Below are 211 nucleotides of genomic sequence, written 5' to 3'. Positions count from 1 at the left end.
TATCTTTACTGATGTTCTGTTTATTGATAGAAGAGTATCAGAATTTCTGACTATAATTATGCATGTATCTTTTTTTCTCTACAGTTCTATCAGTTTTTTTCTTCATGTATTTTGTGGCTCTGTTATAAAGTACATAAATGTTATGAATTGTTGTATTATCTTGATGAATTGACCTCTTGATGATTATTAAATGAACTTATTTATCCCTGGT

Source organism: Galeopterus variegatus, unplaced genomic scaffold, assembly GCF_000696425.1.
Source record: "Galeopterus variegatus unplaced genomic scaffold, G_variegatus-3.0.2 Scaffold8249, whole genome shotgun sequence".
Taxonomy (NCBI): Eukaryota; Metazoa; Chordata; class Mammalia; order Dermoptera; family Cynocephalidae; genus Galeopterus; species Galeopterus variegatus.
Note: the sequence above shows the minus strand (reverse complement) of the source record.